Raw genomic sequence first — 13,337 nt, 5'->3', positions numbered from 1 at the left:
ATATATATATATATATATATATATATATAATATTTATTAATTTCGAATTATACGTTAATCAATAATTAATAATTAGAATAAATATTAAATATACGTGAATTTTATTACGATGTGTAGATAATAATAATTATTCGCATACGGAACAGACATTTCCAAATATTTAATTTTCCAAAGCGATGTATAAAATTCGACATGATAACAAGAATGAAAGATCGCCAATTGGATCGATTCGGAAAATTTATCGTCTGCTCGCCTGGAAACAAAGGTAGCGACACCGATGCGATGGATGTGCGAGTAAAAACCAATCGAAACTCTATTCTATCGTCGAAAACTTTGTTTCTGAGTCCATCCACCGGCCAGACTCCAACTTGATTATGACGTAACTTCTAATATCCGGTAATCACCATTTCGACATGACCCGAAAAGCCAGCAAGATCGATAAAACATGGCTGCCGTTCTATTAGGTCGATCGAAAACTTTTTTCTCTAGATTTTATATCATACGAATTAACGAATCTCCTCTGATTCAATTAAAACAATAAAATACAATTTAATTTAATTATCTCGACAATTTTTACGTTTTCATAATTGATAAAATGTAATATCTTTAAAATGAAAATTTATGAAAAGACGTCATTTTATTTTCAAAGATACTTTCTAATTTTTTAAATTTTAGTTGCAATAGAATACTCAGGACAATACAGCATAAAACATCTTACTAGAAACAATCCACGATGATAAAAATACAGGTCAAAGTAATAATTTTCTTCAAAAATCAAAAAAAAAATAAAGAAAAAGAGAAACGAACTTTTCGAACAACCTCGCAATAATTCCTCGCAATTTCGAAGAAGGAACTCGGCGTTGGCGGAATTTACTTGCACGCGCATCATCGTTCTATCTCACTCACCGACCTCCCTTTCCCTCCACAGTCCACCAGAGTTTTCGTTTTCGCGAGACTTTCTTGTTTGAAAACTATGATTGATCGTTCCGGTGTGTCCGGCCATGCCTCGCACGAACGCCAGCTTGTTTCGTTCCTTTCCTAATGTTTCCCGTCGAATTGTTTAAACAACGCTCGTTTACGAGGTCGTTCCGTCCGAGCCACGGAGTGTAATGCGCTTAAATTATAAGTTTATCGCGGAACTTGGTCGAACGCCGGCAATGTTCTTCGAGCGTGAAGTATGTTGATAATTTGTTGGCGGGGAGGATATTCGTGTTGCTCGTAAAATTAGCATGTTGTTTGGAAGCGGATACGATAGAGCAAACAGAATGCTTTCTGCCCCAACTTCTCTTCTTCTTTTTCCAACATTTTTGGAAGAGACAAGATGGATGTTCTACTATACTAATAGTACTTTTTGTTGATTCTACCCAACTTTCTTCCATGTCGAATATTTTTACAAAAATTCTAAAAATATATATATATACATTCCATCATTACACGTAGAGATGATTAGATTTTCTTTCCCCAATTACGAGAAGATTATTAAACGTTTCAATTAGAAACTTTTTTAATAAGATTGAAATTTATCAAAATTCATTTTATAAAATCATTTTTTTTAGCCAGTTGCTTGCACAACTCTAAACATCTCATAACTTTGAAAATAAACCTAACCTAAAAAAGGATCTTTAATAAAATTACGCACCCGACTAATCCATCGTACAGCCACCAAATCCACACACACATACACACCACACAAAACCAGTTACCCATCACGCTCGAGATTCAATTTCCTTAAAGAACAACTCTCCGAGCCGGGGACGCCATCCACCCCACATTCCCCCTTTTTTCATCACCATCCATAGATAGCAGAAATCACCACCGATGCCGAGAAGGGAGGGGGGGGCGGGGCCAGGCACGCTGGCCACGTGCAATATTCGTGGTATCGGGACAGGGCAACGGGGGACCAGCCCCTCTCCTGGGGATGGATGAACGGGAAGGACGATATTAGGCTCGCGCTTCGCTTCGGATAACAGCGGGACGCCGATAAAGGCTTGGAGGGGGGGAGGGGGGGGCGGGGCCAGGCACGCTGGCCACGTGCAATATTCGTGGTATCGGGACAGGGCAACGGGGGACCAGCCCCTCTCCTGGGGATGGATGAACGGGAAGGACGATATTAGGCTCGCGCTTCGCTTCGGATAACAGCGGGACGCCGATAAAGGCTTGGAGGGGCGGAGGGGGGGAGCCGCCGCTTCGAGGAAACGAAGCGAGGAGGGGGAGGAGAGGAGGAGGAGGAAGGATCGAAGGGCGGCCGACACGGCAATAAACAATTACTTAAGGCAGTGTTACGCGCGCGGCACACCCACGCATTAGCCCAAGTAGAATGCCGCACCCATCCGCGATCGTGGGCTTGGTTCTTTCCTCCATTAGTACACCGCACGGATGTATATGATGGAACACAGGTATGCATGGGGATAGATAGGTATATACGGGGTGTCTGATCGGGATGGATGAATGATTGTATTTGTTATATACGGGGGTGGGCAGTTTGGAGGAAATGAAATTTTCGGTTAATTAAGACGGTTAATTATTTTTGTTTTATATAAGAATGGAATGTGCGGAAATTGAAGGTGTCGTGTGATTGGTTGGACAAGCGAAAGTTTTTTTTCATTGGTGCAAAAGTAGAAAAATAATAATTGAAGTGAATTATTATATCGTGACGCGTATGTTTTTGTTCTAAAATCTTGCAAATTGAATATAAAATTGTTGATTAATAAATTAACAATGAATCGTCGTTTGTTAAAAATATTATATATTTGTAAGATAGGTAAGATGTTCCTCTTAAAAACAACCTAAACTTTTTGAATATTCACGTGTTCGATATCTTCGAATTGAAGCTCGTAATTGGCTATCGTTTCGTGACACCCTGTATATATATATATATATAAGAAAGGCGCATCTCTGTCGATGTGCTTCTCTCCTGTGTACGTTCCACGCGAACGCGCGGAATATATACCGATCGAATCGAATCGAATCGAATCGAATCGGACGATGACGTATATACCCAATCATTTTTCAAGCCTGCACGAATAATGGGCTTTGGAGGCTAATTGAATGGAGTTCGGAAGCTATGTTTCATAGCAAGCTTGTCGAACGATATATAAACCGTTCCCTCTTTTATGCAATTCTTCATGCCTCGTTTCTGCATTATACAAGCACATAAATATTTACATTACTTCTATTCTCGTAAACGAAAATTCATTCTCATCTCATAGAGACTTTTATTTCTTCTTCTACGATTCTACAAATTTTAAAATTCCTCTTATTTTCTAGCAAAATTCTAGTTGAAAGAAACGGAAGACGGAAGAACCAATTACCGATTATCCTGGTAAAAAATTCGAAAAGTAAATTTTTAGGAGGTATCCATTTCACAGTTTACTCGTCTCGTTACCATCCGCTTACAATGTTCATTTACGAGCGTCAACAGGCGTGCAAGCGTTCGTCCTTTATTCCCGGATTGTAAACCGAGGTTTCGAGTCACGTGGATCACGTGTTTACCGCGTGCACACCGGCCACCCGACTGGACTAATTAGCCGATACGCCGTTTAATTGTTTTATGTCAATTCTGTCCTCGAACGAGCCTTAAACTCGTCTCGCCGCGACAATAAATGTTAATCGTGGCAACGCAAAAGCGGGGCGAAGGAGCGGCCTCCGCCAGACAGGAGGAGAGAGAGAGATAGAAGGAGAAGAGGAAAAATGACGGAGGATCGATCGAGCGGGCCACGTGAGAGGCCTCGTCCGCCTAATCGACGTCCTAGGTTGCGCAATCTAATGCGAATATAATCGGGGAGATCGATAATTACGTAAAGCCCGATGTGTTCGGTAGGAACGATGGATTAGAAACGTTGTCCTGACAGGGATCGGATATCTGTGTAACAAGATGGTTGTTGGTAACCAGCTGGTTCGCGTGATGGAGTTAATAATTCGGATAGAGATTAGTTGGGTTATGTTGCTCGCTAGGAGTATACGATAAATAAGGAATTTTTTTTTACACCGTTGGGTGTAGAAAAAAAGTGGGATTTCTAACAATTTCTGCATTTTGTTGCCGTTTTTGCGGTGCCTGTCGGTCTGATTGCGGTTTAATAATAATTGTTAATTTGTTATTTTGTCCTGGCAGGGATTGAATTTGTTGTGGGACGCGATGGTTTTGCGTGGCGGAGTTAATAATTGGATGGAAGTCGGTTGAGGTTATGTTGCTCGCTTGAGAGGTAATTTAAATTTTTTAATTGCTTGAATGAAATGTAGATATACTTACATATCTGTGTGTATTTTAAGTTCTGGCAGTTGATAAAAAAATAGAAAAAAATATGTTTTAATTACGTTTTTTTAATTAATTAAATAAATTTGTCTTTACAAGAACGTTTGAATTTTTTTAGTTAATGAACTATCACCGAATAATTTTCTTCTTTTTTTTTTTTTATATTTCTCGACGTAAAAGGCAATAAAATCGATTGCAACATGCATATTTACATTTAATTTACTTTATATAGATTTAATATGTATAAAAATTGTATTTATATCAAAACGTGTCGCAAAAAAAAATCCAAATATCAAGTTTCTCTTTTTTAAATCGATTTATTTATATCTTTAAACAATTTTGTATCGAAAAATATAAATAATTCTCCGCCAGGAGATAATAATATTAGGCATTGAATTTTGATAAATGATCGAATATTTTTTTCTCATTTTAGTTTCGTATTAGATCGGCGATGCGAATCTTCATTAGCAGGTAGCTCCGAAATTTTTTTGATACCTCCATTCCCCCGAGTATTTCCCATTGTAATCGATAAATTCCTGTTACCAAAACAAGCTGCCTCAAATAATTAACAAACAACAGAAAAATTGCCGCGAATTTGGCATATACAACGGTATCGTCGGTTCGTAACAGTTTACACAACGCAACGGTTAGCATTTTTATCGATAAACGTACATAGAGATATTTCTCCTATTTTTTGATATCTACGACTTGTTTCAAATAATCGATAATTAATAGGAGAGTATTGGAAAACTTTTTTTTTTTTGGAAAAAGAATGAAATAAAAAATTAGTAAATGATAAATTGAATTAAATTGTTATTGAAAAATTATTATTTCAAGATATAGAATATATAAGAAACAATAATAATTTTTAATAAGTAAATGAATAATCGATAATATGTTATATGTTACATATTTATAGAAATTATGAAATAATTGGTTCGTAAATTGATCTGTGCTATAAATAGAAATTTAATGATAATCATTACAAGTTATTTCGACGTTGCAAAGTGATTATTCCCAGCTTGGAATATTAATCAAATTCATTACTACTATATATATATATACATACTATTAGGAAATTTCTATATGAATTTTGATCAGATATAGATATTTTGTTTGCCTCTGTATAAATTCTAATTTTTCTAAAAACGAAATAAATATAAATAATCTATATCATAATTTCTTTATCTTAATGCTATAATATTATTGATTTTATACATATTCTTTCCTCACTTCACTTGAATAGCGCATCTGTATAAAATCTAAACCGGAATAAATTACTTAATAACAATGATTTCATGAAATTGAATTGTGCTTCCCACATGCGATTTATTTCAAATTTCTTTTATATTTTGATTATTAAAAATTCCAGCTACGAGTCCTTTGCCATTCTATTCCATATTTTTGATCCCCTTTTTCTCTCAGAGGATGATACGAATCGTAAATCACGCGTAACAAACAGCGGATTGTGTAGTTGCAAGTGTTGACCGTGTTCTAAAAATTTATTGTAGATCTGTAAATAGAAACAGATTTTGGATAACTTTGATTTGAAAATAAAACTTGAATAACTTATAATAATATATTTCAAATTGTTGAACGATTGTTCGCGTTTATCTTTCTTTTCATTTCACATTTGATAATGCGATCATTTTCCAAATAAAATAACAAAAAATTTTCAAGTGTTTTCTTTTTCTTTTTTTTTCATAAAACATTCACGAAAGTTCGTTACAGGGGCATGATTAATAAATATGGATCGATTCGTTTCTCATAATTCATGGATCGTCGTATTCGACTATGTCTGTACAGGGGTCTGGACACAATCGTTGTTATTCAGGATGTATAATTTTGTTAACATCGCGAACAATGGAGTGCTAACAGGCGTCGAAATCATTGGAATATGACGGAAAATCGTCCTTCATAATGCGTTCGAATTAGAATAATTGCGTATTGTTACAGCCGCACGTGTAACATGAGATATTATCATTGAATAAGTAGCGTAATTACAAAGTGTTATGCGTCATTATTAATGCGTCAGTATTAAGATAGGATAGGATATTATTAATATTTTGATTAAGATAAGCGAATTTTCTTAATATTCGATAATTCTTAATTTCTCGAAACAAAATTTTTAATTCTTTCTTTGCTATTATGCATAATGATCTAATAACTATTGATAATATCGTGACTATCAAATTTTGGATTTATTAATTTAGAATTTTTGAATTTTTAAAATTTGGAAGAAAATATTCGAAAGTCGTTTATTTTTAAAATATATTTTATTAAAAGATAGAATAAATACTTCTAAATTGCTCTACTGGATATTAATCGATTCAAAATCGATTAATAAAATCTTTCTCGCATCTCTAGAGACAAAATAGATGAAATTTTTAATTAAAATTTTTAATTAATTTTTGATTAAAATTTTAGTTAATTTTTTATTAAAATTTTTAATTAAATCGATAGTCAAATATTAGAACAAAAATAGATAGTGAAAAAAAAAATAAAAACAATCAGCCTCCAGGTTTATATATATATATATTTTATTACATTAAATATTCTAAGATCAATTATTATATCAATTACAATTTGTTTAAAAATTTACAATTTCGTATTATTTATTATTGTTCCAATAAAACATTTCTACACGAAATATTATTTCTCGTCGAATAATTCAGCGATGATGCATTTTAAATATTACGAATATCTAGAGAATGGACGAGATGATACACGCCTGTTCTCGTATATTACACTTCATCAGTCACTAATAACCTCGTTGAAACGATAAACGTTACGTATCCTGACGAGAAATGAGATTGGCGACTGGGTGCTGCGCATGATGTTAATTACAAAGACCTCATTTTCCCCAAGACCCAACCGTGGCCATTTATTTATCAATCTGTACGAGATACTAATTACACGGTCTCTGAATCGTGCACTAAAACGAAAGCTTTGACTTTGTTAAATCTTTTATCGTCCCTTTTGTCCTTCGCCGGTTTTAATAAATGAAATTTTCGATTACCAGCTCTTTGCCTGAATTGAAATTCTAACCGAAATTAATTAACTTCTCGCTTTGCTAATTGTAACGCTGATCACAGAAGACGTGAATATAATGTATGCATAAAGTGGTATTAAAATTTGAATGTGAAGAATTGTTTCACAATTGATCAAATATATTCGGGCCAGGAAAATTCAATCAGACCAAAATCAAACATTTAGCTAGCTATATTAATTCAATCAGAATCAAAACTTAAATACTAACTACACACTGACTATTACGTTTCATAATAATATACTCAATATATTTGGTCCATTATCCAATTACATTATTATAAACTGCTTTAGTTTAATTATTAAACCGGAAAGATGATACTTTTCACTTTTAAATTTAGATTATCAGGCTTTCACATATTTCATTTCATCACTGGATATTATCACTAATATACTACATTCCATAATGGAAAATATAAAATACATCATTCAGCCATTGAATTATATTATCCTAATCTAATCAAATCAAGAAAGGTAATACCTTTCAATTTTATAGATGCATTGTTAGAACCAAAATAATTTATAAATATTATAAATACTAAAAAATTTTTTTTAAACATATTTCATTTCATCATTAGATACCAAGTACTACTAATACACTATATTGCATAATGCAAAATATGAAATATACCATTCAATCATTGAATCACATTAACCTAATCAAAGTACCAAATCAAGAAAGATTAGAACCAAAATTTCTTTTTTTCAATTATATATATTTCATCTTATTATCAACATACTACGTTAGCTATTATTGCATTGCACAATGCAGAATATACAGAACACACTATTCAAGAATCTAAGTTATATCTAACCTAACCAATATAAAATTAGAAAAATCGAACAGGATTGCATTTTTCACTTTTAATCTTGACAGATTGTCAGGAGGCCAGATGAAAGAAAAAAAGAATGGAAGGAACTTAACCTAATCAAACTATCAAATCAAGATAATACTTTTCAATTTTATAAATGGATTGTCAGAATCAAAATACTTCTTCTTTCAACATATTTCATTTCATCACTAGATACCAACTACTATTAATACATTATATAATGCAAAATATGAAATACATCATCAATCATTGAATTACATTAACTTAACCTAATCAAAGTACTAAATTAAGAAAAATTAGAACAAAATAGTTCTTTTTTCAACTATATTCATCTTATTACTAACATACTACATTACATAATGCAGAACACACAGAACACACAGAACACACCATTCAGAGATTTAAGTTAACTTAACCTAACCTAATCAATATAAAATCTAGAAGGATCGAAATAGGATTGCATTTTTCACTCTTGACAGGTTGTCAAGTGGAAGGAAAGAAAAACGAAAGGAACTTAACCTAATCAATCTATCAAATTAAGAATTTCTTTTCTCAACATATTTCATTTCATTTTCACTAGATACCAACTAATACACTATATTGCACAATGCAAAATATGAAATATACCATTCAACTATTGAACCATATTAATCTAACCTAATCAAAGCATCAAATCAAGAAAGATTAAAACCAAAATTTTACCTAATATACTATATTACACAATACAGAATACACAAAACACACCGTTTAGAAGTCTAAGTTAACCTAACCTAACCTAATATAAAAAACCAGAAGGATCGAAACAGGATTGCATTTTTCACCTTTGATCTTGACAGGTTGTCAGGGAACTAGGTGAAAAGAAAGAAGAATGAAAGGAATCTAATTTAACCTAATCAAATTATCAAATAAAGAAAAATAATGCTTTTCAATTTTATAGATGGATTGTTAGAACCAAAACATTTCTTTTTTCAACATATTTTATTTCATCACTAATTAATGCTACATTGCACAATGTAAAATATGAAACATACCATTCAACAATATTGAATCATATTAACCTAAGCTAATCAAAGCATCAAATCAAGAAAGATTAAAACCAAAATTTTACCTACTATACTACATTGCACAATGCAGAATACACAGAACACACTTCAGGGGTCTAAGTTAACCTAACCTAACCTAACCAATATAAAAAACCAGAAGAATCGAAACTCGAAACAGGATTGCATTTTTCACCTTTGATCTTGACAGGTTGTCAGGGGGCCAGGTGGAAGGAAGAACGGAAGGAATGTGCGACGAATCGTGACCGGCGGAAGGCGGCCAGTCGACGATACATTTCCGGCCGCCGGCAGGCAGGCCACTTGGAGCAAGTTTGCCCCTTGGTCGTGGACAATACTGTGGGCGAGGACCGCTCGTTACACGCTACATGGCCACGAAGGATATGGACAGACGAGCGGCCTCCGAGCAGTTGGCATTCGTGACACGCACCATCGATGACACGAACCGCCATGGGATCCGAGCGAATTACGATTCTCCATGGGCGCATTTATGCCCCGGAATCGATGACGAACCACCACCGTGTTTAAGGCGTACGTGTCGAAACGCTTGAGCCAGGATATGTCGTTCTTGTTGGAATTTTATCGAAGCAAGGAGGAGGGAGGAGGAGAAGGGGGAATTGAATAGATTCCAAGGGACGATTATACGATATGGAATCCCTTTAGATTTTCTTGATGCGAGTCTTTTGAAAAAGACGCGAATGATCGTGAAATATAAAGTTGATCAATTTTTTTTTTTTCTCCCTATCGATCAACGAGTTCGATCTTGTTACAGAACGTTTCCATTTTCGTCACAATGATTGACCTCGATGAACAAATGCGTGTAAAGAACAACTGAAGCGAAGAAAGAAATTATTTCGTTAGTTTCGAAAGCCGGAAATAGGATTTCGAATAAATTATGGTTAATCGAACGTAGTTCCTCGAATCATGTATGAGGCATGCGAATATTTCAAACGCTTCATTAGAACGATTCAATCTTGTGAAAAAGAATAGGAATCGTCCGCCTTATAATGGCCTATTAAATATCATTTTTTGAGGTTAGGTTAAAAGTTTCGTGACGATGGAAAAGAATTCTATTTTTCGATTGATTAAGTTTTATAATCTCGAATTTTTTTATATTTCTAAACGGAAATACGAAAATTTTTCGAAAATTGTTATTCATCCAATTGGAAATATTTTTTATCCGTATAAAATAAACATTTTCATATATATTAACTCCATTTTGAAAATTACACTCCATCAATTGTGACAGTATTATACACATTCATAAAAATTTTACGTTGAAACGTTCAATTTCATCATATTCGGCAAATTCGACGTAAACGAAAAAACAACATTCGTACGTGAAAAGTTGAGTTTCGAATTATGACCCCTTTTTATCATGAGATTCGAGATGAAAATTCGATAGATATCGAACAAAGTAATAAAATTTATATCCACGTAACACATACCTGATACGTATTCATAATGCAGTAAACTCTATTATCCTGTCTATCCTCGTTGAAGTTCATTATTGACATATAATCAATGATCTACGATGACATAGATACGTACGAACGTATTAAGCGATATATAGCTGCAACTATAGGAATATTCCTGTTCGTGCGAGGAAGAGAATATAATAAATGAAATCACTTTCAAGTTTATTTAAATTGATAAATTGATGAAATTGTTAATCCTTCAATTTTAAATTCACGATTATTTGTATCCGTGAAATGATAAAAAAAAAGAAAAAGAAAAAGAAAAAAAGAAATATCTTACACATCGAGAAAAATATCTCGTCGAAAAAAGATTCTGAAGCTTTCATGGATCATGAATATGAATATATTCGCATCGATGATAAAAGTTTTCTCTTCTAGAATATAATTTCCATTCAAGCTATTAAATTTCTTGACGCAAGAGATAGACCAATGCTCGAGTTCGGTTCAGAAGAAACATCGAGAAGTTTAATTTAAAAGCTCTTTTGTTTAAACACGATTTGAAATTCACGATTCAACCGAGGATCCTTTCGATCGTAGCGGTGTCAGTATCGATAATATCGGATCTTCCCTCTATCTATCTGCTCGACTTACTTTTCTTCTTTTTTTTTCTTCTCTTACTCTCAACTCCTATTATTTTTTTCTTTCTTCTAACTCTCGATATTCCTTCTTCTATTGTGTCCTTCTTGTCTCTCCTATCTTTCCGTTCTTTTTCTTTTTTTCTTCTTTTTGTTACATCGTATCTCTTCCTCATTTGTTGCTTCTTGTTCTTTTTATCGTTATGGAAAATAATTTTTAGACAAGTTTATGTTTGTAAAGTTATTAAAAATATTATATTTGTTTCTTTTTTTTTTTAATTATTTTATTATTTTGCTCATCTTATATTTTACTTTCTTTTGTCTCTTATTACTTTTAACTCTGTGATATATATTTTTTTTAAGTTACACAGTAACGTTATTTTCTTCTTATCTTTTGCTTGTTAAACTTCAATTTAACAACTTTTAAATCTTTCCACGCTTTCTTAATTTTCTCCTAGTCTTTTTTCTCCATTAGCAACTTAAAAAGTTTTTCTTTCTAGTCATTTTATTTTAATCCGTCTGTCTATTTAAGGTGCTTTAACTCTTTTATACTCTCTTTTTTTACTTTTTTTCATATTCTTGTATATATCTTCTATATTTTCATCCATCCACTTCTGACTCCTTTAAAAATCTTCAAAATCAATATTTCTTCGAAAACCCTCTTCCTTTCTATTTAAAAATAAAAATTTATCTTTCACATACCAATCTTCTCTGTTCTTTTAATTCCGTGCTATATAAAGTTTCCTTGTATCTTGTACAAAATTTTTCTCTTCTCTTTCTTCTTCCTTCCAATTTTATCGTCTTTTTCTTATTTTTCTTCTCCATTCATTTCATATTTTCACAACTTCCACTCTTTTCTTCTTCATCACTTCAAATAAAACTTTTTTTATACTACTTCTCTCTCTTTGTCTTTCTTCTCGTTATATATCCCTTCTCTATTCAAGAAAGACAATTTGAAAACAACTCATAATTTTGAATTTTAAATTATCATTTTACTTTTCAATATATTATTTCTTTCATGTTTCAATGAATACTCTAATTCGAGAACTCCTCCAAAGCTATTGAGTTAAACGTCACATCCATCTCTCGAAACAGTTCCAGATGTGAATATACATTTTCTCCAAATCGTTCAAAAAGTTTAATGTCAAATTTAAAAATCTACAAACTCGAATCGCTCAAACCTCAATCTCGACTTATTCTCATATAATTTCACATAATTCTATATAATAAAAATAATTCGAGCGATTGAAACAAACAAATTTAAAAATTCTAATCACTTTTTCTTAATCCCCAACAACAAATCGATTACAACGAAACGAAGGAAACCGAGCGACGATCGAGACAAAGCTGTTCCTTTGCATTAAAAAAGAAAAAAGAAAAAAGAAAATTGTTGAAAAACAAGATCACGTCACCTCGTTCCTCAAGCAAGCAAGTGGCGCAACGAGCGCGTCCCGTGGGCCAATTAAAGGGAAACGAGGCGCGGGCATACGCGCAAATCGCAGCGTCTGTTTTCGAATTCCGTGGTCGTAGGCAAAAGTAGGAAGGTCCGATCCAAGGGAGGCGAACGGTAACGAAAAGGATATCGTTGCCAGACCCCTCCTCTCTCCCCTCCTCCTCCTCTTCTGGGGCGCGCGTTTAAATTCCTAGGTCGGAAGACTAGTCTTTTTACCTAGTCGAACCTCGAGGGGGGCAAAGTGGGAGAGAGAGGGGAGGGGGAGGGGAAGGAGCGAAGCAGGAAAAAAGGAACCATTAGCCCGCGCAATTATCCTTGGACGGACGGACGAGGCTAGAGTTACGCCGGCTAATAGCGCCGCTTCCTGCCACTCCCTCGGGGGACACGGAGGAGCAGAAGGAGGAGGGGGGAGGGCAAGAGTCGAGGATGAAGATGGAGAAAGAACGGGGGAAGGGGGAGAGGAGGAGGATGAAATTTGACGAGGCGCGAGGGAAGAAATTCGAGGCGAGAGAGAGGATCGAGAAATTTCATCGAGATATACGGGGCAATTTGAAAAGTTGCGCGGGCTAATAGATATATAACTTGACTACTACAGTACAGTAAAAATAATTTTAACTCCCTCGTTAAAAAAAATCCCTCG

The 13,337-nt window shown here is 34.0% G+C and overlaps 1 long non-coding RNA gene and 1 pseudogene across 1 annotated transcript in view; one reads left to right on the top strand and one right to left on the bottom strand.

Annotated features, from left to right (window-relative positions):
- LOC116185458 overlaps nt 1-13,337 on the bottom strand; it is a 130,946-nt gene that overhangs the window by 47,138 nt on the left and 70,471 nt on the right. The window lies entirely within an intron of this gene.
- LOC116185457 lies at nt 2,015-10,001 on the top strand (annotated as a pseudogene).

This window comes from Apis dorsata, unplaced genomic scaffold, assembly GCF_000469605.1.
Source record: "Apis dorsata unplaced genomic scaffold, Apis dorsata 1.3 scaffold_188, whole genome shotgun sequence".
NCBI classification, from domain to species: Eukaryota; Metazoa; Arthropoda; class Insecta; order Hymenoptera; family Apidae; genus Apis; species Apis dorsata.
The sequence above is the reverse complement of the archived record's forward strand: the minus strand, read 5'-3'. Positions and strand labels throughout refer to the sequence as shown.